This window comes from Lynx rufus, unplaced genomic scaffold (assembly GCF_022079265.1).
Source record: "Lynx rufus isolate CCGP_SWC_20201006 ecotype Redwood Valley unplaced genomic scaffold, mLynRuf1.p SCAF_6, whole genome shotgun sequence".
Classification (NCBI taxonomy): Eukaryota; Metazoa; Chordata; class Mammalia; order Carnivora; family Felidae; genus Lynx; species Lynx rufus.
Genome location: NW_025814878.1, coordinates 117,182,080 through 117,205,185, shown reverse-complemented (window position 1 = coordinate 117,205,185; position 23,106 = coordinate 117,182,080). Strand labels below are relative to the sequence as shown.

Here is a 23,106-nt window from a genome sequence, read left to right as displayed (position 1 = left end):
CTCAATGGGTAAAAACTGAGAGCTTTCTCCCTAGGGTCAGGAACATGACAGGCATGTCCACTCTCACCCTGTCATTGAACATAGTACTGGAAGTCCTAGCCTCAGCAATCAGACAAAAAAAAGAAATAAAAGGTATACAAACTGGTAAAGAAGTCAAACTTTCACTGTTCACAGATGACATGATACTCTACATAGAAAACTCTACATAGAAAAGAGTCCACCAAAAAAACATTAGAACTAATACGTGAATTCAGCAAAGTCACAGGATGTAAAATCAACGTACATAAATAAGTTACATTTCTATACACCAATAATAAGGCAGCAATAAAGAAAAATCAAGGAACCAATCCCATTGACAATAGCACCAAAAACTATAAGATATTCAGGAATAAACCTAATCAAGGAAGTAAAAGATCTGTACACTAAAAACCATAGAAAGCTTATGAAAGAAACTGAAGATATAAAGAAATGGAAAAACATCCCATGCTCATGGATTGGAAAAACAAATATTGTTAAAATGTCAATACTACCCAAAGCAATCTACACATTCAGTGCAATCCCTATCAAAATTATGCCAGCATTCTTTACAGAGCTAGAACAAACAATCCTAAGCAAAATTAGTCAGTCAGAGAAAGACAAATATCATGTGACTTCACTCATATGAGGAATTTAAGATACAAAACAGATGAACATAAGGGAAGGGAAGCAAAAATAATATAAAAACAAGGAGGGGAACAAAACATAAAAGACTCTTAAATACAGGGAACAAACTGAGGGTTGCTGGAGGAGTTGTGGGGGGGATGGGCTAAATGGGTAAGGGGCATTAGGGAAGACACTTGTTGGGATGAGCACTGGGTGTTATACTATGGGATGAATCACTGGAATCGACTCCTGAAATCATTATAGCACTATATGTTAACTAACTTAGATGTAAACTTAAAAATAAATTTTAAAAATATTTTTTAAATAAAATTATTTGTCACACATGGCCCAATTTCATATGTAGAAAAACTTAAACTTTTTTACAACAGATTTGTCACCAGAACACAGGTGTCATGAAAACCACCACTAAACCTAAGCCAAAATGGGAAAGGAAGACTAATATCAACATCATAGTTATTGAATATGTAGATTCAGGCAAGTCTACCACTCCTGGTCATCTGATCTAAACGTGGTAGAATCAACAAAAGAACTATTGAAAAATTTGATAAGGGGGCATTCAAGATGAGAATGGGCTTCTTTAAGTATGCCTGGGTCTTGAGTAAACTGAAAGCAATGGTGAATGTGGTATCACCATTAATATCTCCCTGTGGAAATTCAAGACCAGCAAGTGTTATGTGACCATCATCGATGCCACAGGGCACAGACTTTATTAAAAAAAATCTCAAGCCAACTGTACTGTCCTAATTGTTGCTGCTGTTGGTGAATTTGAAGCTGGTATCATGAATGGCAGACCCATGAGCATGCCCTTCTGGCTTACACACTGGGTGTGAAACAACCATTTGTTGGTGTTAACAAAATGGATTCCACTGAGCCACCCTACAGCTGGAAGAGATATGAGGAAATGGTTAAGAAAGTCATCACCTACATTAAGAAAATTGGCTACCATCCCAGTAGCATTTGTGCCAATTTTTGGTTGGAATGGTGACAACATGCTCCAGCAAAGTGCTAACATGCCTTCTTTCAAAGGATGGAAACTCACCTATAAAGATGGCAATTCCAGTGGAACCATGCTGCTTGAAGCTCTGGATTGCATTCTGCCACCAACTTGTCCCACTAACAAGCCCTTGTGTCTGTCCCACCAGGACATCTACAAAATTGATTGTATTGGTACTGTCCCTGTGGGCCAAGTGGAGACTAGTGTTCTTAAACCTGCTATGGTGGTCACTTCTGCTCTACTGAATGTTAGAACTGAGGTAAAGTTTGTTGACATGCACCATGAGACTTTGAGTGAGACTCTTCCTGGGGAAAATATAGACTTCAATGTGAAGAACATATCTGTCAAATATGTTCATCATGGCAATGTGGCTGATGATAGCAAAAATGACCCATCAATGGAAGCAGCTAGCTTCCAGGATAATCACCTGAACCATCCAGGCCAAATCAGTGCTGGATATACAACTGTGCTGGATTTTCACACAGCTTACACTACTTGTAAGTTGCTGAGCTGGAGAAGATTGATCATCATTCTGGAAAAAAGCTGGAAGATGGCCCCAGGTTACTGAAATCTGATGACGCTGCCATTGTTTGTATGGTTCCTGGCAAGCCTATGTGTGTTGAGAGCATCTCTGACTACCCTCTTCTGGGCCATTTTGCTGTTTGTGACATGAGACAGACGATTGCTGTAGGTGTCATCAAAGCAGTGGACAATAAGATAGCTGGAGCTGGCAAGGTCACCAGGTATGTCCAGGAAGCTCAGAAGGCTAAATGAATATTATCCCCAATACCTGCCACCCCAGTCTTAATTAGTGGTGGAAGAATGGTCTCAGAACAGTTTGCATCAATTGGCAATTTCAGTTTAATAGTAAAGGACTGTGGCACAAAAACAGACACACAGACCAATGGAATAGAATAGAAACCCCAGAACTAGACCCACAAATGTATGGCCAACTAATCTTTGACAAAGCAGGAAAGAACATTCAATGGAAAAAAGACAGTCTCTTTAACAAATGGTGCTGGGAGAACTGGACAGCAACATGCAGAAGGTTGAAACTAGACCACTTTCTCACACCATTCATAAAAATAAACTCAAAATGGATAAAGGACCTGAATGTGAGACAGGAAACCATCAAAACCCTAGAGGAGAAAGCAGGAAAAGACCTCTCTGACCTCAGCCATAGCAATCTCTTACTCGACACATCCCCAAAGACAAGGGAATTAAAAGCAAAAATGAATTACTGGGACCTTATGAAGATAACTTCTGCACAGCAAAGGAAACCAACAAAACTAAAAGGCAACCAACAGAATGGGAAAAGATATTTGCAAATGACATATCGGATAAATGGCTAGTATCCAAAATCTATAAAGAGCTCACCAAACTCCACACCCGAAAATCAAATAGCCCAGTGAAGAAATGGGCAGAAAACATGAATAGACACTTCTCTAAAGAAGACACCTGGATGGCCAACAGGCACATGAAAAGATGCTCAACGTCGCTCCTTATCAGGGAAATACAAATCAAAACCACACTCAGATATCACCTCACGCCAGTCAGAGTGGCCAAAATGAACAAATCAGGAGACTATAGATGCTGGCGAGGATGTGGAGAAACGGGAACCCTTTTGCACTGTTGGTGGGAATGCAAACTGGTGCAGCCACTCTGGAAAACAGTGTGGAGCTTCCTCAGAAAATTAAAAATAGACCTACCCTATGACCCAGCAGTAGCACTGCTAGGAATTTACCCAAGGGATACAGGAGTATTGATGCATAGGGGCACTTGTACCCCAATGTTCATAGCAGCACTCTCATCAATAGCCAAATTATGGAAAGAGCCTAAATGTCCATCAACTGATGAATGGATAAAGAAATTGTGGTTTATATACACAATGGAGTACTACATGGCAATGAGAAAGAATGAAATATGGCCCTTTGTAGCAACGTGGATGGAACTGGAGAGTGTGATGCTAAGTGAAATAAGCCATACAGAGAAAGATACCATATGTTTTCACTCTTATGTGGATCCTGAGAAACTTAACAGAAACCCATGGGGGAGGGGAAGAAAAAAAAAAAGAGGTTAGAGTGGGAGAGAGCCAAAGCATAAGAGACTCTTAAAAACTGAGAACAAACTGAGGGTTGATGGGGGGTGGGAGGGAGGGGAGGGTGGGTGATGGGTATTGAGGAGGGCACCTTTTGGGATGAGCACTGGGTGTTGTATGGAAACCAATTTGACAATAAATTTCATATATTGAAAAATAAATAAATAAAAACTCAAGTCAGGTCATATAAAAAATAATAATAATAGTAAAGGACTGGTTAATGATAACAATGCACTGTAAAACCTTCAGATGGATAGGAGAATGTTTTGTGGACCACTTGGGTTGTGTTTGTGTGTGTGTGTGTGTGTGTGTGTGTGTGTGTTATCTTTAAGTTACTAGTTTTTAAAATCAGTACTTTTGGCATATCATCCTTGCACATGGGGCCATGCTGATCTTCTCTGCATCGCTCCAACTTTCATATATACTTCCAAAGCAAGCCCTAAAATCAGTACTTTTTAATGGAAAAAACTTAACCAAAAATCTGTCACAGAATTTGAGACCCACTAAAGCAATAGTTTAATAAAAAAAAAAACTTAAAGATTATACACACACACAAACTATTAGAACCAATAAATGAAATCAGCAAAACTATAGGATAAAAATCAACACATACATATCAGTTGCATTTCTATACAGTAACAATGAACTATCAGAAAAGGAAATTAAGAAAACAATTCCAATTACAATAGCATCAAGAAGAATAAAATAATTAGAAATAAACTTAGCCAATGAATGAAAGATTACAAAATGTTGCTGAAAGAACTAGTAAATGGAAACACATCTCATGTTCATGTTTTGAAAGGCTTAATATTGTTAACATATCAATACTACCCAAGAGATCTACAGATTTAATGCAATTTAATTCAAAATGACAATGGCATTTTTTGCAGAAACATCCCAAAATTCATATGGAATCACAAGGGAACCCAGAGCCAAAACAATCTTGAAATAAGAACAGAGTTGGAGATCATGCATTTCCCGATTTCAAAACATATTACAAATCTTCAGTGATAAAAACACTGTGGTACTGGCACAAGGACAGACATATAGACTAATGGAGTAGAATAGATACCCCCCCCCAAAAAAAAATCCTCAAATGTTTGGTCAAGTGATTTTTGACAGAGGTGCAAAGACCATTCAATGGGGAAAGGAACTTTTCCAACTACATGGTGCTGGAAAAAACTTGATATCCACATACAAAAGAATGAAATTGTACCCTTACATCTAACATCAAACAGAAAAAATAACTCAAAATAGGTCAGAGACTTAAAACTATAAAACTCCTAAAAGAAACCCAGGGCAAAAGCTTCACAACATTGGATTTGGCAATGACATCTTATATTTGACACCAAATGCATAGGCAACAAAAGAAAAAAATAGTTAAATCATACTTCATGATAATTTTGTACATTGAAAGACAGTAGCAACAGAGTAAAAAGGGAACCCACAGAGAGGGGAGAAAATATTTGCAAATAATATATCTGATAACAGATATCCAGGATATATCCAGAATATATAAAGAACTCCTAAAACTCAACATCAACAACAACAACAACCACAAGAAAAACAAAAACCCAATTCAAAAATGGTCAAAGTACTTGAAAAGACATTTCTCTGGAAAAGATATACAAATAACCAACAAGCACATGAAAAGATGTTCAATGTCACTATTCACTAGGGCAGTGCAAATCAAAACTACAATGAGGGGCGCCTGGGTGGCGCAGTCGGTTAAGCGTCCGACTTCAGCCAGGTCACGATCTCGCGGTCCGGGAGTTCGAGCCCCGCGTCGGGCTCTGTGCTGACGGCTCAGAGCCTGGAGCCTGTTTCGGATTCTGTGTCTCCCTCTCTCTCTGCCCCTCCCCCGTTCATGCTCCGTCTCTCTCTGTCCCAAAAATAAATAAACGTTGAAAAAAAAATTAAAAAAAAAAAAAAAACTACAATGAGATCTCACTTCACACCTATTAGGGTGGTTGCTATTAAAAAACACAAAACATGTTTTCTGCCCATTTCTTCACTGGGTTATTTGTTTTTCGGGTGTGGAGTTTGGTGAGCTCTTTATAGATTTTAGATACTAGCCCTTTGTCCGATATGTCATTTGCAAATATCTTTTCCCATTCCGTTGGTTGCCTTTTAGTTTTGTTGGTTGTTTCCTTTGCTGTGCAGAAGCTTTTTATCTTCATAAGGTCCCAGTAATTCACTTTTGCTTTTAATTCCCTTGCCTTTGGGGATGTGTCGAGTAAGAGATTGCTACGGCTGAGGTCAGAGAGGTCTTTTCCTGCTTTCTCCTCTAAGGTTCTGATGGTTTCCTGTCTCACATTTAGGTCCTTTATCCATTTTGAGTTTATTTTTGTAAATGGTGTGAGAAAGTGGTCTAGTTTCAACCTTCTGCATGTTGCTGTCCAGTTCTCCCAGCACCATTTGTTAAAGAGGCTGTCTTTTTTCCATTGGATGTTCTTTCCTGCTTTGTCAAAGATGAGTTGGCACCTTTTGGGATGAGCACTGGGTGTTGTATGGAAACCAATTTGTCAATAAACTTCATATAAAAAAAAAAATAAAACCAAAAAAAAAAACAAAAAACAAAAAAATAAATAAATAATATTTATTGTAAAAAAAAAAAAAAAAAACACACAAAACAAACAAAAAAAGAGTTCTGGCCAGGATGTGGAGAAATTAGAACCCTTGATCACTACTGGTGAGAATGTAAAATGGAACAGCCACTGTGGGAAACAGTGGTATGGTGTTTCCTTGAAAAATTAAAGGTAGAATATGATACAGTAATTCCACTTCTGGGTATATACCAAAAGAACTAAAACCAGAGTCTCAAAGACAGATATTTGTACACCAATGTTCACAGCAGCATTATTCAGCATTACAGCTAAAACATGGAAGCAATCCTAGTATCCATTGACAGATGAATGGATAGGCAAAATGCAATCTACATACAAAAGGATATTCAGCCTTAGAAAGGAAGGAAATTATGACATGTGCTGTAACATAAATGAACATTGAGCATATTATGCTAAGTGAAATAAGGCAACCCACAAAAGGACAAATATTCTATGATTCCACTTAATATGAGGTACATAAAGTAGTCAAAATCATAGAAAGTAGAATGGTGGTTGCCAGGGGATGGGGGAATGGGGAATTACTGTTTGATGAGTAAAGAGTTTCAGTTTTACATAATAAAATGAGTTATGGAGATCAATGATGGTGATGGTTGCACATTATGAATGTATTTAATACTACTGAATTTTCACTTAAAATGGTAAATTTATGTCATCTGTATCTTACCACATATTTTAAATCAGAAAAAAAATGTTTTTCAATATTTACTTATTTCTGAGAGAGAAAGAGACAGAGACAGAGCACAAGCAGGGAAGGGGCAGAGAGAGAGAAACACAGAATCCGAAGCAGGCTCCAGGCTCTGAGCTGTCAGCACAGAGCCCAACGTGGAGCTCAAACTCGTGAACTGCGAGATAATGACCTGAGCTGAAGTCATTTAACCGACTGAGCCACCCAGGTGCCCCAGAAAAAATATTTTTTTTAAAAAACTTTAAACAGAGTAATATGACCAAGCAATTCCATTCACAGGTATATATCTGAGAGAAGTAAACACATACATCCACACAAAAACTTGTGCACAAATATTCACAACAGCATTATTCCTTAATAGACAAATGGTAGAAATAACCCAGTTGTCCATCAAATGAATAAAATAAACAAATCATTGCATGATTCCATTTATGTGAAATATCCAAAATAGTTAAATACATAGAGACAGAAAATAGACTATTGGTTACTTAGGGCTGGGAGATTTGGGGCTAAATGGGAGAGAGAAGTGACTGCTAATGTATACAGGGGTTTCTTTGGGGCTGATGAAAATGTTCTAAATTGATGGTAGCGATGATTGCAAAACGCAATGAACAGGGGTCCCTGGCTGACTCAGGCAGTAGAGCGTGTGACTTTTGATCTCAGGGTCATGAGTTCAAGCCCCACATTCAGCATAGAGCTTGTCTTAAAATAATAAATATTGGGGTGCCTGGATGGCTCAATTGGTTAAGCGTCCAACTCTTGGTTTCAGCACAGGTCATGAACTCACAGTTCATGTGATGGAACACTGCACTGGGCTCTATTCTGTCAGAGAATCTTAGGATTCTCTCTCTCCCTCTCTCTCTGCAGCAGCCCCCCCCGCTCATGCTCTCTCTCTGTCTCAAAAATAAACTTTTAAACAAATAAATAAATATTAAAATGTTATGAATGTACTAAAAACGATTTAATTGTATGATTTAGGTGGAAAAATTGTATGGTATGTGAGTTATATATCAATAAATATATTATAAAAACACATATCTGTAAAGACGATACATTGAAACTAGTTAAGGCATTTTTAAACATTTGTAACATAGATTAAAACATGTATTGATTAATATTTGTACACACTGCTTGTTTTTTTTTTAATTTTTTTTAAACGTTTATTTATTTTTGAGACAGACAGAGACAGAGCATGAACAGGGGAGGGGCAGAGAGAGAGGGAGACACAGAATCTGAAACAGGCTCCAGGCTCTGAGCAGTCAGCACAGAGCCCAACGCGGAGCTCAAACTCACGGACCATGAGATCATGACCTGAGCCGAAGTCGGACGCTTAACCGACCGAGCCACCCAGGCGCCCCACACACTGCTTGTTAAACTTTGTAAATAAATTCTGCTTCCTGAGGGACTGTCTACATTGACTGATACACATATGATCCACATTGTGCTATTATCCCTGGATATGATATACAAACAATTGTAATCCACTTCAATCCCAAAGTCACACAAATATATTCCTTGATGGAGTGAACTCAGGTGCATTATGCGAAGCTTGCAGGACACTTTGGCATATGAGAAGTGGCCAAAATCCTCATGGAAACTACCTTGGGCTCCTGGCTCTTTGCGGGGTATAGTTCTCAAAACAGAAGTTAACAAACAACAACAAAAACTGTAAGAGAATCACTATCTGACCCGATGCAGCCATCGGTTGTCTCCTGAACTAAAGAGAGAGCCTCCATCCTGCCACCTTCCATTGTCCAGAGGTGCTTATTATCTGTCCTTGAGCTCTTTGAAGAAAGATATTTTTCCAGAAGGGAATAGGAAAGACTGAGGAGAATCTTGAGTCAAGAGTCTCTGAGTCCTTTTCCCTGCCCAGTTCAGGGCAGAGATTCTAGAAAATGAAGAAGAAAAGTAAGCTGAGAGTCAAGCTAATATCACTATGTCTTCTTTCTTCCTCCTTCTGAGTGTTTCGGGGCAGGACTTGGTCTTGAGACAATGGGCAAGGGTTCCCTATGTCGCAGAGAAGAGGGCTCAGAGAAAGGTACCAATGTCTGCAACTTTGATCTCAGGGGTCCAGCACTGAGGGTAACCTCTGGGATGCAGAAAATAACTGTGGTGGTGTAGTGTGGCCAAATGTGGAAGGAGGCATCTGGGAATCCCCATTCACACAAGGGTTAGTTTTATGTTTGTTTTTTTCAGAAGTTTCACTTTTCAATTTCACAACCTCTTTCATGCCTGGAGACCCATGACACTTGTCAATATCTGTTTCCACTGGGTATCCTGTTCTAGAGAAGCCAACTAGATGGAGTTTATTTTTACAGAGGAGCAGACAGGTAGCCAGAGTTCCCCGACTCCGAAGTCCTGAGGCACCAGATCACTGTGGTCCAAAATCTCCACCTGTTCCTCTCAGGGATGCTAATTCCGACAGAGACCCAGGAGAGTGAGTGTGGGATCTGGAGTGAAACTGCCTTTGAGGAGGAAGGAAAAAAGGTATATCCCTTTGGATCTCTTCTCCTTCCTGCCCCCTTGCTCACCTGCCTTCTCTGATCCTCGTCACCTTCCCTACCACCCCAACACACACACACACACACACACACACACACACACACGAGACCTGCCTACCTCAGAGGGTCCCACTTCTTGAGGTACTTCGACACCACCCTATCCCCAGCCCAGATTCGCAAAGCCTGGGTACTTCAAAGGCATGGATAATGCACACAGTTGTATTCCTGGGACACCACTGGCCCCACATAGAAGAGAACTGTGAATGACCCCTGATCTGGCTAACTACTGTCTTGGAAAGGGGATGCTGCGGGGCTGGGGCCAGGGTCTCATACCGTCCTGTGCATGCCCCAACCGAAGCCTTTGCGCAGTTGTGAGCTGCCTCCTACCCCTATGCACATTGCATCTTCCTCAACAGGGACCTGAGCTCTGGAGTAGAGGCTGGACTACTCGAAAGGGAAGGCAGCCTGCTCGGTGGTGCGCTTCTAGACCTACCTGAAGGGTACTGCCTGGATCCCCCACATAGATCCCTGGAGAACCAGGAGGGCATGCTTCTTCACCTAGGTACCTGGGGACCACGGAGCAGCCTCCCTGGACCTCCTTTTTGACTGGGACAGTGTCTGTAGCGCTGTCCCTAAGAATGGGAACAAGGCAGGGATCAGAGAACCTTTCATACAGTTTAAGGGGTTCTGATGGAGAGGTTGAATTTGTCTGGGTCTCTAGGACAGTTTACCCTCATCCAGGGCCACTGCTTTCTGGATCATTTTGGAATAAGAGGTTTTGGGGAATGAAGGTAGGGAGAAAGACCTCCAGAAATAATTGAAAGGCAATTTCTCTTTGAAACTGATCTTGGAGACCCAGCTTTGCTTGGATTTCTTTCCCTTAGACTTTGCCCTAAACCACTTTCCAAGGCCTGCTGCTCAGTCTGATTCTACATTTATCTCCGATGGAGCCACAGTTCCTCTTCTGCTGGCCTGAGGCCTCCATCTCTGTGTGGTCTCAGCTTTAGCCTAGAATCTGCTCTAAAATAGCATTTCCTTCTGTGCCTTGCAGAGGCTAGTTGATTTTCTAGTTTCCCTCACCCATTCTCCTGTCCTTTCCCAAAGTGGTTACATATGCATTTCTTTGATGGATAACAGGAAGAAAATCAACAGAAATTGTACAAGTAGATAGTATGTATAACTGTATAGAAGTGGTCATAAACACAACAAATCATCTCAGCTTTTTTAGCTGAAAATAAGTTCTCTAACTTTATTTGCCTTTTTAAGAATTGCTTTAGTTGTTCTGGGTCTTTAATGTTTTCATATAAATTTTAAAATCAGCTAACCAATGTTTACCAAAAGTTATCCTCAAATTTTGTTTTGGGATTTTGTTCAATCTATAGATCAATTTGGGGAGAACTGTCATCTTTACAATGTTGAGTCTTTTTTATATGTTTATTTATTTATTTTGAGAGGCTGGAAGAGGCAGAGAGAGAGCAAGAGAGAAAATCCCAAGCAGGCTCTGTGCTGTTAGCACAGAGCCAGCCCAGGGAGACGGACTCAGAATCCATGACCTGGGGGGAAATCAAGAGTCAAAAGCTTAACCGACTGAGCCACCCAGAACCCCACTTTTTTTTCTTGATTAGTCTACCTAAAGGTTTGTCAAGTCAACAAAGAACAAAGTTTTGCCTTTGTTAATTGTCACTGTTGCTGTCTGTTTTTTATTTAGTTGATTTTTTTTTGTTATTTCCTTCCTTTCATCCTTTGGATTAATTTTACTCTTTCTAGTTTCTTAAGGTGAAATTCATGTTACTGCTTTTAGGGTTTTCTTTTTTTTTTTTTAGTATTTTTTAATGTTTATTTATTTTTGAGAGAGAGAGAGAGAGAACACCCACAGGGAAGGGCCAGGGAGAGGGGGTCACAGAGAATCTGAAGCAGGCTCCACACTGTTAGTACAAAGCCCTACTTGGGGCTCCAAGCTATGAACCGTGAGACCATGACCTGAACCGAAGTCAGATACTCAACTGACTGAGCCACCCAGGTGCCCCGAGGTCTTTCTTCTTTTCTAATCTAAACATCCAAAGCTTTAAGTTTTCCTCAAGTGACTCTTTTAACTGCATTCTACAAATGTTAATAAGTTGTATTGTTGAAATTTTTAATTCTAAATATTTTTATATTTCCCTTGTAATTTTGTCTTCAACCTATGAACTATATAGAGGTGTGTTGATTTCCAGATATTTGGGCCTTCCTATATATTCGATTGGTATTAATTTCTAATTTAATTACATTATATTCAGAGAATACATTCTGTATGATCTCTATCCTTTTTAATTTATTGAGACTTGTTTTCTAGCACAGTATATTACCTATCTACTGCATGCACTTGAAAAGTTTTATTCTTCAATTGCTGTGAGGTAATGGTCTATAAATGACAATTAGATCAAGGTGGTTGATAGTTTGTTATTGGGTTTTTTTCAGGTTCTCTGTCTTTATTGATATTTTGTTTAGTTGTTTTATCAATTGCTAAAAGATGGGTTATATAAATGGAATTGGAGGAGCAGGGATTTGGGGAATTGAGGGTTTTGTTTGTTTGGGGGGTGTTTGTTTTCCTTTCTTTTTCTGCCCCCACCCCTAACTCCGCCCCCCATTTCTGACCTCCAGGTAACCACAGCTCCACCAGACAGGGGTCTCAGCAGCTTCAGCTGAGGACAGAGCCCAAGAGGCTTTTTAGCTTCCCCAAAGGAGAGGCCTCCCTTGAGGCCCAGGAAGCTGAGGGCTGATGCTGTTTTTGGAGAGAAGTATACCAAGAAAAAGACACGTTCTCCTGCTGGCCCCTACCGAGGTCAGCATGCCAATAAACCGGTGCCAGGAAACGAGTTAGTGGAGGACGATGGGCCTCCTGGCTTTTGTGCAGCTTGTCCCTCAGGCCTGGTGTCCCCTCCGCTCTCCGGATAACTGAGACCCTGCAGACTATCCCCTCCCTGAGGCCGACCACCGGACGCCAAGACAACCGTCTCCAAGGGGGCCAAAGTGCCCACAGTAGGTGACACATTGGAGACTAGTGAAGCTCAGCAGGGGGGCTGGCGTGCTGACCGTCCTGCCAGTCCCCCAAAGCCTGTCCTAGAGCAGAAAAGGCCTTCCCGGTGTCGCACCAGGACAGCAGAGCCCTTTAGGGAGCTTATTGAGGCCGTGGATTCTGCCAGTGAAAGGCCCTCCAGGCAGGAGCCAAGGAATGGTGACTTGGGAACCTCAGACCTCCTTGTGAAAACGCCACAAGTGATTTAGTGACTCGTGGCTTTAGAAGCCAAGAACCGAGCTGAGGAACTGGCTGCCCAGTCCGAGTAGGATGAGAATGAGGGATGGGGGTGGGGTACAGCGAAGCACAAACGGATCAAAGAGAGGCGGGGTTAGGGGCACCAGGCTGGGAACCAGCTGTGTGGGGTACGTTTTATCCTGTTTCATACAACGCAGCAGCGGGACCCAGGGCGCTGGGATGAGACCCACCATGTGTGGGCTCCGCAAGGGGGTCTTGGCCCAGCGCTTGCAAGTCACCGCTCCTTCCCGCCCTGTTCATCTCTCTTATTTCTTCCAACGCTGCCAGCTTCTCCCCCCTCCTCCTGCCCCTCAGGCTGCAACCCCTCAACCATCCTTCCCCTCAGAGAATTCAGGGAGTGAAACGAGGGTGGCATCAGGCGTTCCAGTTAGGGTTTTGGAGAGATCCTAGGAGCTGCCCTCTCAGGCATTACCATTGACAGCATGCTCTCTGGTTACAGAATACTTTCCCAAGAGATTTCCTCTCCTCAGCTATGACAGGCAGGCTGTCTGATCACCCTGTGCCTGGGGAAGGAAAGTGAGGTGCAGGCGGAGAGGCTGGCCAGAACACAGAACCCCTCAGGTAGACTAGAATCCAGGCTTCTCTGTGATGGAGGCCATCTCCCAAGACCCCCAAGAGTCAGAGACCCCAGTCCAGGACATTATATTCTGCATCTTGTTTTCAGAAATAGGGATAGAAATGGCACTAACTTTCCCCTGCACCCTTTGGGCTGGGGAGGAGGTGCGAGAAAGGGGGGAATAGGTCCCCTGAGCCTGGGCACCCTGCGACTGCCAAGACTCAGCTTTCCCAGCCACAGCTAGCCTTGACTCCAGAATCTGCCCCTGAAAAAGAGGAAGAAAATCCCATATGCATGACCTCAGAAGTTTACCACTGCAAACCACATGTCCAACCAAGGACTTATATCTTGAATACATTTTTTAAAAATCTAAAAATTCAACAGTTAAAAAAACAACCAATACAATAGGAAGATGAACAAAAGACATGAACAGACATTTCCTTAAAGAGAACATGCAGATGGCAAATAAAGACATGAAAGGATGATTAACAGCTTTGGCCGCTAGGAAAATGCATATTAAAACCAAAATCAGAATGGATAAAATAAGTAATAGTGATTAACACCAAATGCTGGTGAGGATGCAGAGAAACTGAATTCAATCATTGCTGGTGGGAATGTAAAATAGTATAGCTACTTTGGAAAACAAGTATGGCAGTCTTTTTTGTTTGTTTAATTAACATGCAATTCACTATTTAGACATTTATCCCAGAGAAATGTAATCTTAAATTTACACACACACACACACACACACACACACACAAGTGTGCATGAATGTTCATAGAGCAAATGTGTGAGCAAACAAGAAGAGCTCATTGGTACAGCCAGACAGAATCAGCTCCAAGAACTCCCACAGGGACCAGAAGCCACCAAGGTCTGTGGCCTGCACTGGCAGAGAGGGTCTCAGAAACATGGCCTCAAGAGGGAAGATGAGACCAGAATTGAGAAGCAATCCTTTTATCACAGCAGTTGCAAACACAGATGAGGAAGAGATTATTATCACAAGTCAGATGAGTAATTACTAGGGGCGCTGAGAAAGGGTATAATAATGTGAGAAGTGCACAGTTGTGGGGTTCTGACCCCAACTGCTTCTTGGCCTGCATGTTGCTTACATGATCATAATCACTAGTTAACTCTACATGTGGTTTCAGTACTTTTCTGCATATATTTTATATCTCATAATATTAAAAAAGAAAAGAACAAGAGATCAAACCCTTTCAAGAAAAAAAAAAAGAGGAGGTGTCATACAAAACACAGTGAGACCTAGTACTTGCCTTTGCAAATACAACCAAGTACTAGCTCCATGACCCCACTGAATACCTAAACCTTCCTATCCTCAGTTTCCTCATCTCTATTGAGACCCTGCATCTGCAAAGTTTGAACAGATGAGAGTGGATGGATCTTACTACCACAAAGCAAGGCTAGATCTTGTGATTACACACACACACACACACACACACACACACACACACACATCCTCTTAACCACACTCCTACCCCACCTTCATTCTCATTCCCCGGTAATGCAGTAATGGAGCTGGGCTCTGGATCCTGAAGGTCTACAAATTTCACCAGAACCATCAGCCTCAGAATCACTTGCTCATTGTGGCAAAGACTCTGAGCCTCATTTCTCTATTGGCTGCTACAAACTCAAGTGCTCTGCAGCACACAGCACCCTGGCCTCATATTCAGGAGTTCTGGGTTCTAACACTGCCTCTAATTCTCTACCAGGCTTTGGTTAAAGCAGTCATCAGTTTCAGACCCTAGTTCACGCCTCCAAAAAGTGAAGGACTCAGACTGAGTCATCTCAATGTTCTTGACAAGTATAAGGGTGTACAATCTCTAAATCCCCTATCTGATGACCAAGAATGAATTAGGTCTGTAGTATGCTGCCCATCCCCTTCTAAATAGAGAAGACAAGATCTGAAAAATTGGACATAGTCTTGAAAAGTCCCATGTCAAACTAGTTATAGGATCCTGGAAAATGCAGCAGGGAGCAGGAGGGCTCCTGTTGGAGACAAAGGAGGTTGTGAGGTACCATTAGTACTCTGAGGAAATTATATATCCTCAAGGATTCTATCTACTCATTTCTGTGCCCAGAATTACTTTAACCACCACCACCACCACCCTCAAAAAACCTACTGTTTTTAATGATAGGAAGCATAAGAGAATGGTGGTAATGCAACTGCTTTCTCAGAAGGAACATTTTGACAACCTAAATCTTTACCTTCACCATTCCTCACCCACTTTATTACATATACAATTCAATAGTTCAACGATTTTAGTAAGATTATGGAGTTGTGCAACTATCACCAAAATTAAGTTTTAGGACATTTCCATTATTCCAAAATTTTCCTTGTTCTAATCTCCACTCCCAGCCCTAGTTCTAGCCATCCACTGATCAGTTATTTTTAGCCCTTTTTAGATGTATCATATAAAAATTTTTTTTAATGTTTATTTATTTTTGAGACAGAGAGAGACAGAGCACGAACAGGGGAGGGTCAGAGAGAGAGGGAGACACAGAATCTGAAACAGGCTCCAGGCCCTGATCCATCAGCACAGAGACCAACCAGGGCTCAAACTCACAGACCGCGAGATCACGACCTGAGCCGAAGTCGGACGCCCAACCGACTGAGCCACCCAGGCACCCCTAGGTGTATCATATAAATGAAATTGTACATTACACGGTCTTTTGTGTCTGATTTCATTAACTTAGCATAATGCCTTTGGTGTTCATCCATGTGATAGCATGTATCAGTTGTTTGTTCCTTGTAATTGCTGAATAGTAAGTACTCCATAGTATAGATTACCAAAGTTTGTTTTTCCCACCATCAGTTGGTAGACATTTATGTTCTTTCCAGTTTGGAGGCTATTATAAATATTGAAGCCATGAACAGTCATTTATATGTCTTTGTGTGAACTTGTGTTTTTCTTCATCTTGGGTAGATTCACAGGAGTGGGATGGCTAAACTCTATTTTAAATTTATGTTTAATGATTTATAAGAGAGTGTCAAATTGTCTTCCAAAGTATGTATGAGGGTTCTAGTTTCTCCTTGACAATGCTCTTCTCTTTATACAATGTTTTTTCTTATAGTAGCCATGCTATAATTGTATCTCAGTGTGGAATCTCATTTGGTTGTAGTTTTCCACCTGATGACTAAATTGTTGAAATACTAATCTTTTCATAAGCATAATAGGCATTCATATATCTTCTTTGGTAAAATGGTGATTCAAATCTTTTGTCCATTTTTTATTTTAATTCCAGTTGGTTAACATACAGTGTAATATTAGTTTCAGTGTACAATATAGTGATTCAACACTTACATACATCACCTGGTGCTCATCACAAGTGCACTTCTTAATCTATCACCTATCCTCTCCTCTGGTAAATATCGGCTTGTTCTCTATAATTAAGAGTCTGTTTATTGACTTGTCTCTGTTTTTTCCTCCTATGCTCATTTTTTTTGTTCTTAAATTTCACCTATGAGTGAAATCATATGCTATCTCTCTTTCTCTGACTGACTTATTTCATTTAGCATATTTTCTGGCTCCATCCATATTGTTACAAATGCCAAGATTTCATTCTTTTTCATGACTTAATAATATCCCATTATATATACATATATATATCCACTAATATGTATGTGTATCTCACATCTTCATTACCCATTCATCAATGGATGGACCTTTGGGCTGCCTCTGTATCTTGGCTATTGTAAATAACACTGTTGTATAATGTTTATGCATAGGGATGCATGTATTCCTTTGAATTAGTGTTTTTGTATTCTTTGGGTGTTCAATTTTTAATCAGCTTATTTATATTATTATTGACTAATAGTTCTTTATATATTCTGGATACTAGTTCTTTACCAGATGTATGGCCTGTAAATAATTTATTCCAGTTAGTGGCTTGTTTTTTTATTTTCCTTACATTTGGACCTTACATTTAGGTCTATGATCCATTTCGAGTTAATTTTTGTGTTTGATGTGTGGTAAGGGTCAAAATTTATACAATGCATGCAGATATCGAAATGTCCAAGCACTATTAGTTGAAGAGACTTACTCTCCTTCAACACCTTGAAAACGAACTAACCATAAATATGAGAATGCATTTCTAGATCCTCAACTCTGTTCCATTGCTTTATATGCCTGTCTTTGTGCCAATATAACACTATCTTGATTACTACGGCTGTATAGTTAATAGAATTCTGCTACCAATTTCCAATTGTGGGGGTCCCCATACAGACAACAAACAATGCTTCAGACACTAGCTAGGTGTCCTTCAATGTGACTCAATTCTGACTATCTATCCAGAGTTAGCATCAGATTCCACGGGTTAAAGATTCTGTCCTACAAGACTGCCCCCCTCCAACCCACTAAATTCAAATGCCAGTTGAAAGCCCAGGTTATTACCTGTGCTTCTGACCAACTGGCTATAAATCAGAGGTTCCAAGGACTCACTCCTCTGGTTCAATTAATTTGCATACAGAAGCTCACAGAACTCAGAGAAACACTTTGTTTACTAGATTACTAGTTTCGGGGCACCTGGGTGGCTCAGTCGATTAAGCATCCAACTTCAGCTCAGGTCTTGATCTCCCAGTCTGTGAGTTCAAGCCCTGCGTAGGGCTCTGTGCTGACAGCTCAGAGCCTGGAACCTGCTTCGGATTCTGTGTCTCCCGCTCTCTCTACCTCTCCCCTGCCTGCACACTCTGTCTCTCTTTCTCAAAAATAAATAAACATTAAAAAAATACATTTTAGATTACTAGTTTCTTATAAAAGGATATACCTTAGGAATAGCAAGATGGAAGAGATGCACAGGAAAGGGCACAGAGTTTCCAAGCCCTCTCTACATGTGCTACTCTCTTAATACTTCCCTATGTTTACCAACTCAAACCTCTCCAAACATGTCCTTTTGGGTTTTTATGGAGGCTTTATTACATAGGTGTGATTGATTACATTATTGGCCATTGTCGAATGGATTCAATCTCTAGCCCGTTTTCCCTCCCTGGAGGTCAGGGGTTGAACTAAAAGTTCCAATCTTCTAATCACTTGCTTGGCTCTATTGGCAAATAGCCCCCTTCCTTAGGTGCTTTCCAAAAGTCATGTCATTCACATAACAAAAGACACTTTTATCATTCTTAACACTTAGGAAATTCCAAGGGTTTGGGGGGCTTCGTGGAACCAGGAACCATGGAGAAAGACCAAATGTATATGAGATATATGAATCATAAGATCACAATAGTAAATTTTGAACCTGGGTGGTATGAGTCCTCCTACTTCATTCTCCTTTTTCAAAATTGTTTTGTTATGCTAAATCATTTGTATTCCTGTACAAATTTTAGCATCTGTGAGTCAATTTTTATAAAAAACAGTTGCTGGGATTTTGATAGGGATTTTATTCAATTTAGAGAGAATTGTCATTTCGACAATACTGAGTCTTCCAGTCAAGAACATTAAATGTCTCTCCATGTATTTAGACCACTCATTTCTCCCAGCAATGTTTCAGTTTTCAGCAGACAAGTCTTGCGCTTATTTACTTAAATTTATTCCTAAGTATTTGATGCTTTTATTTTTTTTTTTAATTTTTTTTTAACGTTTATTTATTTTTGGGACAGAGAGAGACAGAGCATGAACGGGGGAGGGGCAGAGAGAGAGGGAGACACAGAATCGGAAACAGGCTCCAGGCTCTGAGCCATCAGCCCAGAGCCTGACGCGGGGCTCGAACTCACGGACCGCGAGATCGTGACCTGGCTGAAGTCGGACGCTTAACCGACTGCGCCACCCAGGCGCCCCTATTTGATGCTTTTATGAATTGAATTGTTTTCTTAACTCCATTTTCAGTTGTGCCTCTTTAATGGCCTACCTGCCAGCACTGGAGACTAATGCTCAGCCTACAATATGGCAATATTCTTCAAAAATACCAACCAGCTACTTGATGGCAAGTTGACTACATTGGATTTCCTCCACCTTCAAGAGGCAGTCGTTCATTTCTTACAAATAGACACTGATTCTGGGTAAGAATTTGCATTTTCTGTTCTTAGAACCTTGGCCAAATACCACCATCAAGGGAATTACATAGTGTCTGGCCCATACAACATAGCTCTGTCCAGGAGACCCACTTCACAACAAATAAGAAGTGAAAAGTGGGGTGATGACCGTGGTATCCACTGACAATATCACACATTGCACCAATCTGAAGCTGCTGGCAGAGCACTGGGATAATCTGCTGATAGTGCTGCTGAAGCATCAGCTCAGAAGTAATACTTTTCAAGATAAGGTGTCAATGTTCATAATGTAGTGTATTTATTGAATCAGAGACCTTTATCTGGTGTTATGTCCCCAGTGAGAACAGTACACAGGACATTGGTCCAAGAATGAAGGGATGGGAGGAGTGGGCTCATTTTCTATTACAGCCAATAACCCATTGGGGGAATTTGTGCTTCTTGCTTCTTTTAGTCCTGGCTATGCTGGATTAGAAGTCATGGAACCCTCTTGCCAAGTGATACAGTAAGGGTCATACTGACCTAAAACTGTGGCTGCTATCTAGACACTCTGGTCTCCTTGGATCCAAACACCAATAGAAGAAAAAAGGAGATTCAGTACTGGTAGGAGTAACTCTAACAGGAAGAGGAAGTGGGCCTCCATTATGAAGGCAGGTAGGAGTCTGTGTAGAACTCAGATGATCCGTGTGGGTGTCTCTTGGTACTCCATGCCCAATTATGACTATGAAAGCATATGTGCAGCAACCCCAGCTGAGAAAAATATGATTACCAGGGCCTCAGATCCCTTGGGGATAAGGGATTGGATAACACCACCAGGTAAACCATCAAGACCACCAAATTCAGGTTGCCTAGGTGGCTCAGTTGGTTAAGAAGCCGACTCTTGGTTTTGGCTTGTCATGATTTTGTGGTTTGTGAGTCCAAGTCCTGCATTGTGCTCTGTGCTGACAGTGCAGTGCTTGCTTAGGAGTCTCTCTCTCTCTCCTTCTCTCTCTGTCCCTCCCTCTCTCCTCTCTCTCTCTCTCAAAATAAATAAACTTAAAAAAAAAAAACCTGCCAAATTCAAGAAGATTTTCAGCTTCCCCAGATTAACAACAGGCAAGACAGTACCAGACCATGTAGTGCTCAGAAAAGCCTAGGGCAAAGGATGCCTTTGGAGAGAATTATATAATGAAAAAGTCAAGTTAGATGTTTTTCCATCCCCTAACAAGTCCAGTTTGTCAATTAACTGGTCCCAGAGAGGATGGTGTTTGAACTGAAACTGGTCACCTAGGTTCTTATCCAGTACCTCTCCTTTAAAACTGGATCTCTCCAGGGGCACCTGGGTTGCTCAGTCATTTGAGGGGACAACTCTTTATTTCAGCCCAGGTCATGATCCCAGGGTCTTGGTATAGAGCCCTGCATCAGGCTTTCAAGCCTGCTTAAGATTCTTTCTCTCTTTCTCTCTCTCTCTCTCTCTCTCTCCCTTTGCCCCTCTCCCCACTCATGCGAGTGTGTGCTTGCTCGCTCTCTCTCTGTCTCTCTAAAATAAAAAATAAAACTGGAACTCTCCTAATCTTAAAAACCAGAGAACCCCCAGCAGGGGATCCTACCTCCCATGCCTTGAATTCAGCACCCATATCCTGCCACTCTGCTTGATCAAACACTGCTTGGGAACTGATAACACCTAGAACGGATTATAGCTTAGAATGCAGGAAGAGCATGGTTGGAGGAAGGTGAGTAAGTGCAGAGGGAGGTGAGTGAGTACAGAGAGTTAGTTGGGGCACTGGGGCTATTTGGTTGTCCTGCAGGCTGTCCTGCAGGTTCCCATCAGGCAAGTTCTGGCGCTGAAAGGGTGTGTGGAGAGTGCAGAACAAGAGAGGGAGTTGGGGGACAGGAGGAAGCTCCAGACTACAGAATGACAAGGAAATGAGTGCTATGGTCACTCAAGGCTTTGTTGGTCATGACAGGAGTCCCAAAAGTGGCTACCTTGAAGAGTATGATGGGAAGAATAACATGATGGGAAGAAGAGCACCAGGGAAAGAGTTGGGGATGGGGGGTGAGGAGATAGCAAAGAAGTAAAGAAAGAGCTTGGGGATGGTGATGGTGCCAGTCTAAAAATCAGGAGCTCAGTTCCATTTTAGTAGGTTTCTAACCAAGTTGGTATGGATCTCCTGGTAGATAGAGAAGTGAGAACTGTAAAAGCAGCCAAATGTGGGTTTCCAGAGATATTCCCAGGTTCCACCCCTCTATCACACTTACTGTGACTCATTCTGCAGGCTCTTCCCCCATCAAACTATCCTTCCTCCTCATTTCCCCTTCTGACCTCTTATGCTTTTCCCTCCATCCTTCTGTTCTCCTGGCTGTGATTCCCATTTGCTCTGCCTCTCCTCTCTTTCTTCCTCCATGAAAGTTCAGGAAGGAACATAAATGCAGGCTGTCATTTGCTTTTTGTTTTTTAAAATATGTTTTTTTTTTTAAGTAATCTCTACACCCAACACAGGGCTCAAACTTACAACCACAAGAACAAGAGTTACATGCTCTAGTGACTAAGCCAGCCAGATGCCCCTTTTTAAATTTTGTTTTATTATTATCAAAGCATTTTCCCCCACATCTGATCCTCAGCTATGTGAGGAAGGCCTTCCAATCAGTATATTGCCCAGGGAAGGAAACTAAGACCCAGAGCCTAATGATGCTTGTACAAGGTCACCTAGTCCTTCAGCTTAATCTCCCCAAACAGGGACTTATAAGGGACCTAAGAGTCAGAGAAGACCTCAGGCCCTGGTATTATTGTGCTGCCTGCTTGGGTAATCGGGATAGGGATGATTCAGATTCCTAATCAGGAAAAGGGCCATCTGTGCACCTTGATGGGGATCTTCCTGTGACTCTAGATGTCCCTGCTGGGGATGACCATGACTCCCAAACCCACTCCCATAAAATAGAAGGAAAATAAGACATTAAGGAAACTAAGATTTTCTTCCTGTGAACCTTTTTTGGGAAGTATAGGGATGTACTCCAGGAAAAGGAGGGTGTATACCAAAAAAGATGTGGAATCTTGGAAACCAGAGCATCAACCCACAAGAGGGAAAAGGGAGTCACCAAGAAAAGTCAGGAGGAAGAAGAGTCTATGGGACAGCTGGGAGAGGCCTAGAAGGACTAGGGTGTCCTAGGTGCTGGGAAGGCAGAAGGGAGCCTTCACCAACAAAATGACCTAGACAACAACCATAATGAATCTGAAGGGATTGAGAAGGATTCACATTTATAAAATTAAAAGATCATGAAAAGTAAGAAAATGAAAACATCAGGCAATTATTAAATCCCTGAGAAACATTAGTGTGTATGAAAAAGACAATTAAGGGAGCTTAATGTGTGACTGAGACGTCAGTAACACTCTTATAAGTAAATAATTGTAACTCTGACTCCCAGTCCAGTCCAAACTACCATATACCTGCACCAGGAAGGTAAAATTGCATGGGAGGATGTGTTCTTGGGGAGTGGGGCACCAGCATTCAGGCCAAGCAAGGTCACTGAGGCTGCCTTAATGAAGAGAGAGGTAAGAGGAGTTACGAACCCTTTGACCTAAGCAGGTTGGCATACTCTAGTCTCCCTCATGGCTCCTTTCATGGGATTAATATGACAAACTACCTCTAAATTCATTCACTTGGGTAGAATTCTTCTCCCAACTTCCTAACATT

General features: G+C 41.4%; 1 non-coding gene and 1 pseudogene across 1 annotated transcript; one reads left to right on the top strand and one right to left on the bottom strand.

The window, feature by feature from the left end:
- Window positions 1–1,055: 1,055 nt before the first annotated feature.
- Window positions 1,056–2,431, top strand: LOC124529209 (elongation factor 1-alpha 1-like; annotated as a pseudogene).
- Window positions 2,432–4,089: 1,658 nt separating this feature from the next.
- On the bottom strand, window positions 4,090–4,193 carry LOC124529489 (U6 spliceosomal RNA). The gene has a single exon (XR_006966381.1). It is a non-coding gene; the product is annotated as a U6 spliceosomal RNA (small nuclear RNA).
- Between the last annotated feature and the right edge of the window lie 18,913 nt (window positions 4,194–23,106).